Below are 16,724 nucleotides of genomic sequence, written 5' to 3'. Positions count from 1 at the left end.
AATAAATTTTCTATGTATATAATGATAATAATAATAATAATGAATGTGAATTATTGTTATTATTATTGTATAAATATAATTAAATATAATATAAAATATAATTTTTACTTTTTTAATGTTTTGATATTTAGATTTTTATATTTAGCATTTTTAATAATAATAATGAAAATACACATTATTATTATTATTAGAAGTTGCATTATAATTATTTTTGTTATTATTAAAAATATTTAAAAAGTATAAAATTTCAAAAACTATTATTTATGTTTATATATAATATTTTTGTTGTAGCATAAGAATAATTTAATTATTGTGCCAAAAAGCAAAAACAAATCAATCATTATAAATCAGACTGCATAAGGATTATCAGAGACACAATCAGGACAAACTTGTTGACGTAAAAGTGTGAGTGTGCGCAATAGAGTGTAACGGAGCACTGAGGGTGAGAATGTCTTTCTGTTAGCCTGCGTGCGTGTGTGTTTGTCTGGCTTGATCGCTATGTGCTGAAAGGGTTTGGGTTTCACCTGAACGGTGAAATAGTTAACAGACTGCTGCTTCAGTCCTGCTCAATTCAACATTAACCTACACACACACTGGTTTCCATGTTTAATTGGGGACATTCCATAAACATACTGATTTGTATACTGTACAAACTGTATTTTCTATGCCCTTACCCTAACCTTCACACAAAACTTTCTGCATTTTTATATGATTCTTTTATATGATTTATAAGCCGTTTTCATCATGGGGACCAAAAAATGTCCCCACAAGGTCAACATTTACTCTATGTGGTGACATTTGGTCCCCATAAAATAGGGAATACCAAGACCACACAAACACACACACACAAACTCTCATAACTTAGTATATAGTACACTTGTATTCCCAACTTTCACTTGTACAAATATTTTAAATCATAAATATATTTTATCTTCTTGAGAGTAGCCACTATGTGTTGCAATCACAGTTCTACGCACTCTGGAAATTCACTGAAATTCATGTGGTTGCAAGATTTGTGCTGTGGGCATGAACGAAACTTCAAATCACATGCCCTGCTGAGGTGAGATGCGATTTAACTGAATGATTTCTGCCTGGCAAACAACAGGCAAAAACATTGTGCAAAAAAATCCACAGACTCACACCAAAAGCAAGACCTGAGCCATATCTAGTAGAGAGCGACGTGTATTAACGGTTCTTTTTTTCCTGAAAGAAAAGAATACTTTTATTCAGCAAGGACACATTAAATTGATAAACAGTAAAGGCTTTTTTCATATTTACACATAGCCGTTTACACCGCGCTCTTGCGTTTTATTTATTTGGCGCGTCAATCAATTTAATTACTTCACATATGAACCTTTTACATATTTACAAAAAAAAAAAAATATCCTAAAGACAAATTTCAATAAATGTTGTTCTTTTAAACTTTCTACTCATCAAAAAACTGTACAAATATTTGTGTGGAAAACACGACAGATTAAGTAGCTCAACTGATTGCAGCATTCATTGTAAAAATAAATATTTCTTGATAATTCCGCTTTGCCATCACAGGAATAAATTTGACATTTATTCAAACTTATTTTAATTTGTAATAATATTTCACAATATTAGTGTTTTACTGTATTTTTGATCAAATAAATGCAGCCTTGGTGAGCATAAGAGAATTCTTAAAAAAAAAATGCATATGAACAAACTACTACAGTTATTTAAATCATGTGAAATCATTTAACATCCTGTCACATTTCCTTACACTGACAGCTTGTTCTGTGACAGAACATCTGCATCTCATCTGTTTAGTAGGTCTTCTGCTTATTTTAACCAATGTCCATGTTTAACCCAAGACAGGATGCTTGTTGTGTACTGCACTGCAGCTGGCACCTGACAAGCCTTTGATACACAAAACCTGAAAGTGAGATGAGACACACAATCTGTAGCGCTTGACAGTGAGTAAAGTTCTTTGCAAAAAAGTGAGAACAAACTGTAATTGCCAAACTCTTATCACCCTATGATGAGCTGATCGCACATCTTTATCACAATTTATGGTGCAAATGCACTTGTATTCAACTTACTGAAGTGTCAAAACTGTGTCACGAGGGTCAAGTGTCAGCTTACTTCTCAAATGGAAACTAGAAATGGAAAGGTGCAGGTGGTCAGATTGTGCCTCAACTTAAAGAAATATTATGTGGCACATTAGTGACCACATAATTACGCACTTCACCCTAAAGAAGCTCCAAAACGCTGAAAGCCCCTTGACATCTCCCACTACAGTCGTAAATAATAGGAGTGATGCAATCTACCTAGGTGTAGACTTTCAGATGTTCAATCAAACAATCAGACAATAAAAGACTTATAGTTGTGTAACTTTGAGGAAAGTCCCATGCTTCCATTTCAAAGATGTAGATAAAAGTAGTGAAGATAAATCTAGTGAAAACAACCCACATTAAATCTGCCTTCCTGACACCAACAAATGTTTTAAATGAGTGTAGCACCTTCCGGAATGTGATGCAGAGCTGAACAGCATGAATCTTTAAATATTTTAGTCTCTTCTGCCAATGCCATGTTTGTCTAGGAATATAGAATTGCTTGTTTTGAGGATTCAGTACACTGAAAGAATGTAACTGTCCTCTGAGACATGCCATACTTTTGGACATTAGTCAAATATCTCGGCCATGTGGTTTTGAGGAATGGAGTGGAGACAGGTCCTGAAAAGATTTCCACCCTTACTACCTGGCCGTGACTCAGAAACATCAAGGACCTCGTGTCCTTCCAAGGATTGGCAGGTTATTGCAGGAGGTTTATATAGGACTACTTCTCTGTTTATTCATACCTGTTGCACATGGATGCGAGGCTGCATGGACCTGGCACTGCACCAGGAACAGAGAAGGAGGAGATGATCCTCTGCAAAATTCAATGTCTGTGGTCCGTCACCAACTTCACATTCTTTACAAGGATCTTTCCGGCTTTACTTCCAGATTTACAGGGTGAAAATGTGCTCAAATATGCCCGTTTTTACATCAGCATTGCGTACAAAAGCAACAAATTCAACACAGGTTATGCATCCTGGGAAAGACTTGACAAACTGTTATTTTCTAGTTAAAAATTTAGTCATATGCATTTAAAAAATAATGAATTAATTTTAATCCTATTTCACTACAACTGCAATTTTGTATCACGTTTGCTACCTTAATTTTAATCTAATAAAGGATTAGTTCACCCAAAAATGAAAATTTGCTGAAACTGTACTCACTCTCAGGTCATCCAAGATGTAGATGAGTTTGTTTCTTCATTGGAACAGATTTGGAGAAGTTTAGCATTACATCACATGCTTACCAATGGACCCTCTGCAGTATATGGGTGCCGTCAGACTCCAAACAGCAGATAAAAACATCACAATAATCCACAAGCTGTTTGTAATAAACCAATCCATCAAGACGTTTTTAACGTCTTTAAATATTGCTTTCTCCAGTGAAAAAGTTTGAGTCCGAGAGAAAATATACACAGATCAAGAACCGTTCACTTGCAAAAACAGTCCAAAACTGTTCTAAACAAATAAGTCGATTTTGATGTGAGAGGACAACAGGAGATGGACTTTTCACTGGAGGAAGTTTATTATGGATTATGGACTTGTATTTTGGCCAGAAGCAACAGTTTAAAGTTAAAATGTCTTGATGGTTATATTTCTTACAAACACACACAAGACATGAATTAATGGACTTGATTAGTTGTGGATTATTGTAATGTTTTTATCAGCTGTTTGGGCTCTCATTCTGACGGCACCCATTCACTGCAGAGGATCCATTGGAGGGCAAGTGATGTAATGCTACATTTCTTCACATCTGTTCTGATGAAGAAACACCCTCCAGCCATCCAAGACGTAAATGAGTTTGAGTAATCTTTCAGCAAATGTTCATTTTAGTGTGAACTATTCCTTTAAACTGAAATGGAATTTAACTGCACACTAAATTCAACTCTGAATGGCACACAACCTTGTTGGTCATTCTATGAAAAATAAAAGTTTCAGGAAAGACTCAGAGGAAACCTGCAAGACAGCAACAAGTTTATAGTGTAGCAGGAACCGGGGCTAAAAGTGGTTTATATAAAGGGTCAGAGCGTTTCTCTTACAGTGCAGGGTGTTGAAAACCAATGGTTAACTTAGACTACTGTAATGGCTGATGAAGCTGAACAGGCACACATGCCTGAAACTGATGATGAGATTGACTTTCCACATCCCACAGCAGGCATTTAAACTCAAGATGGACAACAGCTGAATGAGAGGAAGGATCTGCAATGCTAGTAGTGGCACTAGCAGCAGAGGAAGTTCAACAAGAGCACGGCAAGGAAGTTGCGTAGAGTCAAGAAATGTGCATGCTAAATCCTGAAACTTGATGACACGAAATCAACAGTGACAAAAAATAATAGTGGAGAACTGCAATGGATAAGATGAACCTATGGACACACGCAAAAGCCTCTGGAATAAACTGAAAAATAAACCAGAAGAGTCAACAGAAGAAAAGGTTCTTAAAGGCGAGAACCAATACAAGATAATGAAACAGAGCAGAGGACCTGCTTTAGACAGAGAACAACTCAAGGGAAACTGACCTTGTTTTGATTATGGATTATGAATTGGTTTAACCCACTATTTCCCATCATTCTAAAGAAGTCCAGGGACAATTACTCTATATTTAAAAAAATCATAAAACTTTTTTTTTATATTGCTATGAAGTCTAAATATTTTAATAACAAATATACAATATTTAAATACCAGCAGCACTTATTTGAAATAAAAAATATTTTGTATACAAAACGGTCCAATTTTATGCCCATCTTTGTCCCATCTTGGCTGAATAAAAGTATTAATTTTTCTTAATCTTAATAATCTTACTGTGTATTGTCACACATGCATGTTTCTTATATCAAACAAGTCCAGGTATTTTTGTCTGTCCATTAAGGGGAAAAAATTACAATTGACACTAGTCTCATGTACTCATTAATAGAAAAAAATTCTCAGATTGTGCTTGTCTTTGCTAACCAAACAGATCAGCTTTGTATGCTAAAGAGAGAAAGAGCTCATGTGCAAACAGACCCTAGCAAGGCAGCAGCACACAGTTACTGTAACATTCATCAAGACACTGTCCTTGTAGATAAAAAAAATATATACCCCTATATTTATTTGACAGCACAAACTGAACAGAGCTGGGTCAAAAAACCTAGTGAATTTACAAACAATTTCAAGAGACGTTACGAACCACTTCCAAGAATATTATAAATGATGTAGAAACCTTGAAAAGATGACAAACAAAAAATAAATTTTGATCGAGTGGACTTTTCTTAGAGGCACATTTGTGATACAAATTTTTTTTAAATCTTTTTTTTGTTTATTGCCTTTTGATTCCATCTTGAATAAATGTAGTCTTTAATTTGAGGGAAAATTTGCATTAATCATTTTAACACCTCAAAAACTCCTTAACCCTAATCTGTGCTATAAAAACAAGCTTATAAATTAAATCTAGCCTTTTTTATATATACAAATTACAGTTACAGCAGAACATCTGCATAAACACACTCTAATGGATGGTTACATTGATGTTCATTCGGTGCATTTTTGTACTGAACATAAAAATAAAGGATCTAGTAACTGCAGATAAATATAAATAACATATAATGGGTATAAAACTAAAAGTGTTACCCTAAGATCAGCTAGTGACCCGCCAGTGAACTAGACAATAATTGCATCAAAAGATGAACAACATCTGCCTCTGATTAAACATAAGAGAGCGTTTCACTTTCATCGGATACGGTCCCACTACAGTTAGACTCGAAGAGCCAGTCTGGACTGTTTACGGCGCGCGCTGAAAGTGCATGGACATGGAATTTTCTCCCTCGCCAGTGTCCGGCAGGCGAAGTGTGTGATAGAGAAAGACATGTGCTGTGAGTCAGCTGCTCGCTAAATGAGGGCATTCAACCACATGGTCGCTGAGAAATATCCCTGCTGCCGCCTGATTGGCTGCTCTTCGGCAGGGGAGGGAGGGGCCGGGTGAGTGGGCAGGGAGGAGTCATGTGACCGAATCTAGCAGAGCGCTTGATAATGGGACCCCCACTCACAGTGGGGCAAGAGAGAGAGAGATAGTGAGAGAAAGAAAGAGAGAGAGAGTGGCCTGGATGAGAACCAAAAAAACCCCTCTACCACACACAGGCTGTGTATTGTTGCCTATTCACTGGACTCCATCTCGGGCCACTTTATCATTCAATTAGGACAGCTTTCACACCACACAGCAGAGAAAAGGGCCCTTCAATCAAACTGAAAACTTCACGCTGCCACTGGAGGGCACAGAAAGAGACCCACAGTCCTCTCTCTACTTTCATCTCTCTCTCTCTCTCTCTTTCTCTCTCTCCTCCTGTTGTTGTTGTTCTGGACTTTGTGAGGAAGAGAGAGGGAGGGAGAGTGAAAGAGAGGAAGAAAGCAAGCAACAGAGGTCATTTGTTAACACCAGAGCTTCTCTCTCGCTCTCTTTTTCATTTCTTTCCCTTCGTTCTCTCCTTTTCTCTCTCTATCCCTTTGAGAGGAAATCAGCATCTACAATTTTGCTATGTTGCCACTGGAGTGAGCTGTGGTTAGCCTGAGAAAACATGGAAGAAAGAGAGGGAGAGACCACATATTTTTTAAGATTTTCCGAAAAGGATCAATGCGAGTGTTACTGTGGAGCATCTGCTGCAGAAAAACTCATTTTTGAGCTGCACACCTTCAGAAATGACAATAAAAAATAAAAGCATTTTTATTATATTAGGTTTTTCATGTAGTCTTGAAAATATGCAGTTGTTATCTTGAGTGATTTCTACCTGTCCTGATCCTTAAAAATTACATTTGAGGACTTCATATTAAATAGTATATTTGACTTTAATACTGTCGATCAACACATTCAACAGGTGTTACACTCTTATTTTATTTTTATTTTTTGATCCTGTTTTTACTTCCTGTCCTTCCTAAGCCTTAAAAATACTTTGAGTCATAATAAATATAATATTTGCCTTGAATACTGTTGATCGTGACATTCAAGTTGTTGTTGAATGCATACTGTATTCTTTTTATTTTACTACTGTTATTTTGTGCAGTTTTGAAAATGTACACATTCTATTTCTTCCTGTCCTGGCCCTTAAAAATTACTTTTCATATTAAATATTACTGCTTTATTTTATTTTATTTTTTAATTTAATGCATTTTGAAAAATGTACAGTAGTTGCATTTAGGAGCCATTTTTCTTGAAAATGACAGTCAGGATTATTCAGTCATAGTCATTGCTGACTGCAATAAAACCAATTAATTTAGATGTTATCACGTCAAGTACATTTTAAACAACCTAAAAATCTCAGTACAGTTTCTTCTTATTTTTATAACCATTACTGGCCCTTATTTCTCCCTATCACTACATTTTAGCGATATACTGATTAAAGATATACTTCTATTACCGTGCTTACCATTTTTGATAATTGTTTATCAAAAAATGCCAATAAAATACAAAAAAAAAAATCACATTTATAGTGAGAGAAAAAGTGAGAGAACTGAAGCATTTTCCATAAACAGACAGCTAATTATGTCTGTTTAAGTGTAAAAGAGAGTGAAAGCAATTGCGGAGCTTTGGTAAAGTAGTCACATCATGATACATGATTCCTTTCATTATTTTTCTTTCCTCCTCCACTCATATATTTTCTGAGTGAATACAGACACCAAGATCTTCTAGCGATTCTTCACTCAGTTCCAGCTGAAAATGTAACAATGGATTCGGTGGACCACACACCTGACCGCACACAATGAGACGTCACTCTCATGTGCTGCCAGGAAACATTTCTCCATCAAACTCATATTATATCACCAGACATTCATCTACAACTTTAAATAGCTCCTGTTCAAACAGGCTCTCTGATTTTCAGTTTCACTCACAAACTAAGCTGCTCACACAAACATGCACTTGCATACAGGTCCCACGTCAGGAAGCCCAATTATACCAGCATGAAAACCTGGAGTAAAAACACACACATTAATGAAGAGATGTGGGCAGAGCTCCAGAAGCATAAAGCCAATTTACAGAGCTTCACAAAGTGAATGAGGGGGAGAGAAATAAGAAAATATTTGCAAGAAATTGTCCCTTATATACCAAATTAAAGATTGTAGTTGCATTCATAAAGCCCCAGAATACATCATGAGAGTCTATGATCGTAAGATACTAAATAAAATTATCACCTTGTATACAGTGGGTACGGAAAGTATTCAGACCCCCTTAAATTTTTCACTCTTTGTTATATTGCAGCCATTTGCTAAAATCATTTAAGTTAATTTTTTTTCCTCATTAATGTACACACAGCACCCCATATTGACAGAAATATAACAAAGAGTGAAAAATTTAAGGGGGTCTGAATACTTTCCGTACCCACTGTATATACTTATTTGATGAAAATTGTACTTCAACAAACAAAGAAAGGAGAAAGAAGAGTTTAGGCATCTCTTAGGTAAAAGCCTTGTTTAAACAACAACAACAACAACAAAATAATATTTTAGAGTCTATGTGTTAACATTTAACACATCAACCATCTAAGGTCTAAAATTTAGACCTTAGATGGTTGATGTGTTAAATGTTAAAAACCAGCAACAAAACATGGATTAAATGTAAAAAAAAAAAGCAAAAAAAAACTGACTTTGCTTTTTGCTTTTTCCGCTCATTAAACATAATATAAAAATACAATTAATATAGAAAATATAAAATATAATATTTCCACTGTGGCAACTAGGGCTGCACGATAAATCGAAATGGAATCGCGATTCGACAGAAGCTGCGATTGTCGTGCGTATATTTCAGTGAAGCACGGTTCTGTGTTCGATTTCATAATCGCGCAATAAAATCATCTGCAATTTTTTTGCCTTAACTTGTCAGTGAACTACGGCTATGTGTAGTAAATTCTGCTCCATCTGAAAGCACGTGACGATGATTTCCTGTTGATTACAGAACCGGCTTTACTAACAAAATGCGCATGACAATCGCATTCGATTAATCGTGCAGCCCTAGTGGCAACCCCTAATGGGAGCAGCTGAAGGAGGGAGAGAAATACAAAAAAATATTTTTTGTTTTTTTGGCATAATTTAGGTAAAGACTTCATTTAAACAATAACAACAAAATTGACCTTTGGTTTTGAACCACTCATATTAAATATAATATAAAACTATGATAAATAAAAACAATACAAAATATATTATGTATTAAAGGTATATTAAGTAAACATATTTAAGTAAATAATTACTTAAATGTAACATATTTAAGTCATACAGTTTGTAGCTTTCAAGAAAAGAGTACTTTGCTTAAGACTTAAGGCTCAACCTAAGCATAACTAAAGATTCTTCATTTCATACATTTTCTCAGTAACACTTTAGTTTAGTGACCAGTTCTCACTATTAACTAGTTGCTTATTAGCATGCACATTACTAGCATATTGGCTGTTTATTAGCACTTCTAAAGCACATGTTTATGCCTTCTACATGACCATATTTTAGATCCCTTAGTCTAACCAATTTGTCGTTATTCTGTATAGTTCAGTTAATAGTTAACTAAATTATAGTTAATGCATAAGTAAGAAAATTAAGAAACAATGCAAGTTAGGGTGTCACATACCAGCTTCTTTTCATAAATGTTTGTTTGATTGCCATTATAATTCATTATATGATTACCAATCAAATCATAGCATACACAACTTTCTTTTTCCTTCTTCACTTGCGGAGAACAGAGGAACTAGTGAAAACACCTGACATCTCACTGGATAACCAGCACTTACACAGCCTAATCTGTACATCAATACACAACTAAACAAACCCTCCCTCTAAGGCAAAACATTGCTTTTTCTACATTATGTGTAGGATACAACTGAAACGACCACGTGAATCACAAATGTTTTCCTCCAGCCCTCTTCTGTGACTCTCTCCCTCATCATCCAGCTTTCTTTTTCCTCTCTGTGACTGAGTCATCTAATAACGCTCAAGGTCTTTTGGATTCTCCGTACATGACTGTGTGTGTGTGTGAGCGCTGTGGTATCCATTTGAGGTTCATAAAGTTTATCTTATTTCCCATCCTTTCCATATGACTGTTTTTGATTGTTTGTTTTCTCATACTGTTATAATTTACCGTCAAATCCATGCCCTCGCTTAATGCTACAGAATTACATTTTATCAGCCTTTTAGTGTCGTACAGAGTTCTCATATTCATACTAATAAAAAACAGCTCATGCAGAAGTAAACAGCATCATGCTGAAGACTGAAGACTACAGCTAATGATAACGAATACTGATGAATATGCATTTTTATACGCATATTACTCATATTACAGGTCATGATGTTATGCTCGTTTTTATTTGTCGTTTGAGATGTTAGTAAAAAGTTGAGCTGTCCAAGTGGATGGTCATTCATGAATCAACCAGCCAAGAACAGTTGTGCACATAATAGGTGTGCATTATCTAATTGGAAGTGTGATCAGCCAATCACAGTGACACAGAAGTACCGCCTCATGACATGTGACTTTCACGCCTGTAATTCACTATTTCTCCTCACAAACTCAATGAAAACATACCAAGCTCAAAAGATGCTGCCCTCCTCTGAACCTTCATGGTGTCGCTGTTGCTTTGGATAAATGAGTGCTTGAATTTCATATATTTTGGTTTTATTTCTATTTCTCAATCATTTTCTCATGTAAAATTTTTGACTTTTTAATTTATATTTTTGCATCAAACTCTGTGCCTGTCACTTGAAAGATGCACAGAAAACCGACGTTTTTAATGTGCAGGTAATACCTAAATTATTTATTTTAAACAATTCAAAAATATTATTTATCTAAATCTAATTGTTACACAAAACCAAGTTTGAGGGTTAGATCAGGTAAAAATAGTTGCTTAATGTAACTGTTTTTTAAAGTGTGGGATCATTTCTATAATTTCTAGTGAGCTTCCAATATAATTTATTATTTAATAGCATCTTTTGACTATTTTGTTTATTTAATGGCATCTTTTGACTATTTTTAGTTTTTTATTATCAGTGTAATCACATTAAAAGATGTTACGAATTTACTGCACAGTAAAGAAAACAGTTAATTTCCAATAAATTCACAACAAAGATAGCAGAGAGACAGTAAACGAGTGAGAAAGTAGCTCGGAGAGGAAGAAGACCCATCTTTGGGGTGGAAAAATGGACGAGGGGGATCTGAAGGAAGAGAAGGAGGGGTTGCAGCATAAGTGGTGTTCAGTGATGGATACTCGGGCCTTGAAAAGCTACACCTGGCCGGCTGCTTTCAAAAGCACAGCTTCACTCGTGTACAGTGGTGCTATGCGTTTCAAACATCTAGCGTCTTCTTACTATCTAAAGGCACGGCATACTGCAAGTGCAGTCAGAATGCATGCCAGCAAAGAGAAAAAAAAGACACTCTTTTCTTGTGCGTGTGCGACTTGGTTGCGGTGTGTGTGGCATGTGTACTTAGTGTTTGGACTTGTTTTGCAAAGCTGTCAAGAACATTAGCATGTATTTACACATGTACTATTTATGTGTGGGTTTCTTTTCTATTACTCTTTGTTCGGTTTACTTGATGACGCTTTCTCCTGCAATTAATGAGCTTGGATTTGCCATTGGTGAAATTGTTGTTTTATACCCCCTCTGAACGCTGTTCTGTCCTCTAACATACAGTTTAGTCCCTTAAAACTTTATTTTCCTTTCTTTCATTTTTATCTTCTTTGTGCTACATCATGTGCATATCAAATGCTGATTGATGAGGGAACTTAAAATATATACTTCAGAAAATGTTTAAGGACAGTGTAAAATGCATCAAATAAGTAGATTCAGACTAAATAATAAACAATTCGATTTATGACTTTCCACACTTTAAAAACAAAACGATGCCACTTTGTTGCCTTAAGGAGCTACCTGACTTCTACCTGAAAGTTTGAAATAGTTTCCTTTTAAATAATGTTGTGTGTGTGTGTGTGTGTGTGTGTGTGTGTGTTAAAACTATTGTCATACATTTTGGAATATTTTTGGCTAGAATAAAACTTAATTTAGATGTTACCACATGAACCAAATATTTAGGCTTCCTTACATTACAATCTAAACAAATTCAAATCAGTTTCTGAGAATGATTTCATTTAAATCAACAAATTTAACATTTTAAGATCAAAATCTTTGTGCAAGAGTACAATATTTGTCAATGGAACATTATAAATGTATTATTAATTTGCACATTATCATTGTTATAATCAATCTTCATTTTTTTGTTTTTGTTTTTTTGTTTGATGACATATTCATAAGTTTACCATCTCTGCTAAATTTACCAGATTTTATATGAAAAATAACTTTAAAAGTACTTTAATATACGAGGACTTCTTTTTGTGACAACAATAAATTACAACTCTACAACATTTATTAATAAACAAAAATGTTATTACACACAGTAAAAGTTTATAGCATATTTGGAGTTGATTTCTACAACTTTCTACGCTAATTAATATCCGTCATACACATTTAACGTGCAATACATTGTTTTTCATTTATTGTAATTAATAATATTTAAGTAGCCTTAAAAACACCACTGGCAAAATTCTATTTCTACAATCATTCAGGTCTACAGGCGTTGCGAATCTGAATCCTGAACGAACGATTTTTCATGTTTCTGTCAGTTCTGAGTCATGAATAATTTTCTGATAAGAATCAAATCTGGTGTTAAGGCGCTCGGAGGAGTTATAAAGTCCTTGTGAACTTGGCCTGATTTTATCTCTCTATTTCTCTCCTCCATTTTTTATGAGGCAACTTAGTGACCAGGTCAGCTACTGTTCATACTGCCCACATAAACACTCCCCAGTGCCCATTTTAGACATGGATTTAGACACAACACAAGCACATATTATATCCTTGCGACCGCATATACAAACAAACTCATCGACTGAACCACAAGCCCATATTACTGTCACAAAACACTTAAATCATAATGCAAAATAAATAGCTATATTAATATAACTCGGCACAAATCTCAGGCACAGCATCGTCCCTGTTCACTCCTCACTACTATAAGTGGAGGATATAAGGACTCAGATGAGGGCTGATCCCCATTCTACACTGCGTATTAAGTAGCGTTTGTGCTCTCCAAAGCCTGTCCTACCTATTAACCCCTGCTTTCTCATGATAATCAGCCTGTTACCCACCGAGGAGCATGGAATTGTGGGATGTTTTCAGAGGAGAAACCCCCCTTGATACACATGCTCTGTGTCTCTCTCTCTAACTCGCACACTGAATCAAGCATGTAAGACGCCTTTTCAGAGAACACATGAAAATTAAACTGCTGAAACGTTTGTTTAAAATGTCCCACAACATCTAAAAAAAAACGATCAAAGCAGAAAAAGTCATTTTAAAAGATGTCGAGGAAAATGTTTGAAATAACTTACATTGATGTGTCAAAAAATGACAAGCTCAACAAAATACAACTACATCTGAGATGGAGCGAGAACCAGAAATATTTGTTAGAATTGTTCTCACTCAAACCCCTGTCAAACCCTCAGATAAACTCATTAATCAGTCAAACCCTTGTAAAGACCCTCAGAAGCAAAAGACCGTCTAACCAGAGCCAATGCTGAAAAACTATACGGTCTCAACATAACAATATGCGTTTCAACATGCAATGTCAATAACAAAAGCACTGTCTCGTGACGATCTCACTTCCATTTCCTTATTATGTAGCTCGAGGCAGTGGAAGTAGAGGGCCATGATGGAGCACAACCACCAAACAAGAGCTCGTCGCAACCTGTTCTTTATCAATCACTGTTAGAAAGCCATCTTTTCACATACATCCAATGAATCCAGCCAAAGTGAAACATCTCATTTTGATTATTTTCAAAGCACAGAGCAACAAAAAGTAACTTTAGCACAACATAAACAAGAGCCAGAGAAAAAACAGGCAAAGCAAATGAAAAGCTTTCACTCTGTAATGTATGTTTAAAACATCACTGCATATATTTGAGAAAAAGATATCACTCAGCTACAGGTGTTTGAATATGTGACTATAGTGTTGCAATCATGCTGACTGGTGAATTAAAGATTGGCCGCAGTTATGCTCATTTACAACAGCAATGACAAATGAACTTTAATTACAATTTCTGTACCTTTAACCACTACAATGGGCAATGCAAAAACACATTTTAAACGATTTTTTTAACTCCTCACAGCCATTTCTGCAATTTAATTTTAATTTCATACACTTCAAGTGTTTTAACTGCATTTCCCTTATTAGTAACAATATTCGAAAGAGTCAAAAACAGTTTGATAAACTAAGAAACTTGCAGATTGTGCCTTTGATTTCACATCATATTTAAACACCAATTAAACTCAAGTTTTCAATTTTAGTGGGATGAATTTTTTTTAAGGTATCATTTTTTCAAGAGATGTCACACATCTGCATGTGTTTAGGGATGGTGCAACACCTTTACTGGTGGATGATTGGTAGATTTCATAAGCATAATTGCGACCAAATAACAAAAATGAACTTTTAGTTTTACATCTTAAAACTTTACAGTGCGCTCTCTGTGCTGTAAACATGTTTTAATCATTCTGACAACATATTTCAGTCTTTCGATGAACTTGTTACAACAATACATGCCATTGTCCTCAATTAGATCAGTTTTAACTATATTTTCTTCAATTCAATGTGGTTATAAAAGTGTAATAAACTAATCACTCAAGTTGTGACTGAAGAACCGCTTTGATTTTACTCTCTAACTAAATGCAGAACTTAAACTTATGTTTTCAATTTAGTGGGATATATTTGTTTACAGTGTTAAAGTTCACTTTTGTCTCACTACTGAACATGATGTGATCATTTCTCAGCAGAGTGATTCGATTAATGATCTCTACATAGCCATATGTAAATGAACATTAAAACACGGAGCCCCCCAACCTCAACCCACCGCTTGACACTCTTGTTTGTTGAGCACCTCTTGATAGGAATACACAAACAAACAGTTTTTCACACAAGACGGCATTATAGAAAAGTCACAATCCGCCCAGGAACAACCGATCTGTGGCAAACAAATGCCGAGCAGCAGATAAGCCATAGCAGCACGGAGGTAGAGTTATAGTACGAGACAAACCAGCCGAAAATAGTTGTATATTTACAGCCCAAGTGTGATTTTCTCAAATCAAGCAGTGAACTATTCTTAGACAGACGCGTTTGTATAAACCAGTGTTTGAAACTCAACAGGAACGGTGCTCCAGCTCGTGTGTGCTCACAGCACAGACATAAATATTCAGAAATTACTTAAAATTCAACTATTCGCTCCAAAGTCACACTGAACATCAATAGACACAGCCGAGCCGATGGTCGATCAAATGCAAATGTATCGGTTTGTAAACAAAAAGCATCTGCACTGTATTTCTCGATGAAGTTTGCGAAGCGCGAGCGAACGCGCACCAATTAAAAGTTAAATACCCGAAGCCTCACCAATGTTTTACAAAAATAAGGCAAAAATAAATGACGTCGGCTCGAGAGAAAATATCAACCGTGTTATTACTATGAAACACTCGTGTATCATCTGCCATGTCGATCAGCGGCCGAATGAGTTGCATTAATTATCGGGATCTCATTAAAAAAACATGCACACATCAGAGCGTGCAGCTACATTATGAGTACTTGCAGAAAAAAAAAAACGAGCAGTTGCCACCAAAAACTTTCCAGCGCCGCATTAGTCAATTTCACAAGGAACCGCCGTCACATTCCAGCACCGACTAAGCGCAAACCTACCGTGGGAGCCCCACACCACCGTTCCCGGTCTTTCACCTCTTGATCTGTTGTTTTATTATTTTTTTCCAATTTTTTTCTCTAATTTTTCTTTTTTCGGGGCCTGAGAGTCTCGCGCTCCTCAGGCTGCAGCAGCAGAGTTATGGGGCGCGCGAGCATTGTGGGAGTGTGACGTCAGGCCACTTTCACAAACTTTTCGCAGGGGCTGGTGAACTGCTGAGCGTGTTGTGTGTTTTCGGGGCTGTAGTTTACATATCGTTGTGATTAATGATAGATAACGGCGGGACTGGTGAGGCTCGTCGCTGAATGTGTATCGAAAGTAAAAGGATCGAGACAGTCGATAGCGTTTTTTAATTATTTAATGCCAGCATGTTTAATGCAAGGATACTAACCTAAGTCAACAAGCAGCTCTTTATTTTATACAGGACGCCGCGTTGTTTTGTAATGCAATACAAACATGCCTTTTTCATGAATCTCTATTTAAGCAATACGCTATATACAGCCTTAAGCAATTAAACTCTGGATTAATGAATGAATTTGCATGAAGGCGTTAAGATGTTTTTCTTTATCTTAAAATTATTTTTTTTTTAATGTAGGCTAAACAATTACAACTTTTAAACTTGTTTTTGCTTTAAGTAAAATGAAAGTGGTGCCAAACTGCAGTGTTCAAAAATATACTGATTAAGAAAACTGAGTAGAAATGACAGAAATTGTTTGAGTTAAATGAATGGAAACGAATATGAAAACATTTTACAGTAGCCTATATCACTTACCTAATTTTAGCAGGTTTCCTGGAGTTGTTTTTATTTATTGTTTATGGTTTTAGGTTTACAAATGTAAATAATACATCTAAAATGCAAGTAATAAATCTAAAAAATGAGCATTGGAGTCACTGTTTATTTACAGTGTTCTTTCAATCTAATTAAA

The 16,724-nt window shown here is 35.6% G+C and overlaps 1 protein-coding gene and 1 long non-coding RNA gene across 2 annotated transcripts in view; one reads left to right on the top strand and one right to left on the bottom strand.

Moving 5' to 3' along the window:
- The window catches only part of LOC107690855 (zinc finger protein PLAGL2-like), a 33,176-nt gene extending 17,176 nt beyond the window's left edge, over window positions 1-16,000 (bottom strand). The window contains exon 1 of the mRNA XM_016489278.1: window positions 15,801-16,000. The gene's annotated coding sequence lies outside the window, so the exon portion shown is untranslated. The remainder of the gene's footprint in view (window positions 1-15,800) is intronic.
- The window catches only part of LOC107690857 (uncharacterized), a 22,485-nt gene continuing 15,350 nt past the window's right edge, over window positions 9,590-16,724 (top strand). Inside the window, exons 1-2 of the long non-coding RNA XR_001634492.1 lie at window positions 9,590-9,599; window positions 14,043-14,048. This is a non-coding gene — a long non-coding RNA (uncharacterized LOC107690857). The remainder of the gene's footprint in view (window positions 9,600-14,042; window positions 14,049-16,724) is intronic.

This window comes from Sinocyclocheilus anshuiensis, unplaced genomic scaffold (assembly GCF_001515605.1).
Source record: "Sinocyclocheilus anshuiensis isolate Anshui unplaced genomic scaffold, SAMN03320099.WGS_v1.1 scaffold3258, whole genome shotgun sequence".
NCBI classification, from domain to species: domain Eukaryota; kingdom Metazoa; phylum Chordata; class Actinopteri; order Cypriniformes; family Cyprinidae; genus Sinocyclocheilus; species Sinocyclocheilus anshuiensis.
Note: the sequence above shows the minus strand (reverse complement) of the source record. Positions and strands in the feature narration are given on the sequence as shown.